Here is a 1,536-nt window from a genome sequence, read left to right as displayed (position 1 = left end):
AATACCTATGAAGTATGCGAGAGAACTTGAAAACACAAATAAGAGAATGATACTGTGCTCACCACTGCATAATTAATACTATTGCAGTTGCAAACTTCCCAAAGCAAACTACAGATTCAGTGCAATCCTGATCAAAGTCACAAGGGCATTTTTCACAGAAACAGAACCAACCCCCCCCCTCCCCAGACGTGTGTGGGCACACAGAGGACCAGGAAGAGCCAAAGGCCTTGCTCTTGAAGCTGGAGGATTCTTGTTCCCTGACTTAAACTGTTACCTGGAAACAAAGTCTCAGCTAAAGCTAAAACGAGTTCGCTAGAAAATTCAGGTGAGGATCTGGACGCAGGAAGCGACCTGACTGGTATACTCCGTGTGAGAATTCTTGCAAAACTCAGTTACAGAAGCGTGGGTAGGAAGAGCAAGTTACTGATGACACAAGCAATGCAACCTCTGCCAAAAGACACTGTACGGATGGAGGGCAAATGCTCTGAGAAATCAGACTTCCCACGCTAACGTATGTTATGACCTCTCTTTGGTGTATAATCGTATTAGCAAAATATTCTGAGCAACCTTCAGTTGATGATTGGATTGCCTCAGCCTCATAAGGTGCTACCTGGCCCTGACAGCAAGCACTGCACCAGGGCCAGAAACTCCCCTTGAAGTCAAAAGAGATTTAACAACGGGCGGATTAATGAAAGCAAAAGGCAGTTATTGCAAAGTCTCTCTCACTTCCAGGACTGAGGGAAACCCAAAAACTCAGCACTCTACCATCTCAAGTAGCCTTCTATTCAGTTTCTAAATAACCACTCAACCTTTCTACAATCTTGTCTTTAGATATGGAAATTGACCCAAGTCGCCTATTCAGAGCTAACCAGGTTTTCTACCTTCTAGACTTCAAGGAAATTCACTTAAACTTTGTAACAAGTTTTTCAAAATACTTTACTGTACTTTGATTTACAAAATTTTCCTCTTCCTGCCCTCACTTTACTTTACCCCCTAGGAGGTCTCCATGAGAATGACAGCCATTAAGTAGTAGGTAAGATTTAAGGGGCTTTATTTTGGTTAACCTTCACTGTGGTAAATATATTATAATAGTATTCGTCTTAAACTTTGTGATAGATTGATTTTAAAAATGTTATCTCAACTCAAAGGCAAAAGGACCCCAGTCTATTCTTAGAAAAAAAAAGGTGATTGTGATCTCAGCCCATTTCATATGCTAATGTCATCCCTCGGCCAGATTGAAAAGAGCAGGAAGACTTGCACCGAACTCCTATTCCCATTTCTTCCTGGCGCCCGCTCCCCTTTTTCCCCCTTTGCCCCCTTTTCTAGGAATCTCGACGGGCTGGTGCCGCTCCCACCTTGAGACCCTGCCTGTTCTGCCCCCCAATAATCCGTGATCGGGGACAAGGAGTCTCCGACACATTGGCAGTAGTGGGTTAACTGTTCTGGAGCGCGAATCCCTTCCCGCCGCCCGACCTCATCACCTGCTGATGCGGGGCAAGGCGAGGCCCACTCACCTCTCCCCTTGGGAAGAACGTC

The sequence above is a fragment of the Condylura cristata genome, unplaced genomic scaffold (assembly GCF_000260355.1).
Source record: "Condylura cristata isolate star-nosed mole 26May11 unplaced genomic scaffold, ConCri1.0 scaffold00018, whole genome shotgun sequence".
Taxonomy (NCBI): domain Eukaryota; kingdom Metazoa; phylum Chordata; class Mammalia; order Eulipotyphla; family Talpidae; genus Condylura; species Condylura cristata.
This window is presented reverse-complemented; position numbering follows the sequence as displayed.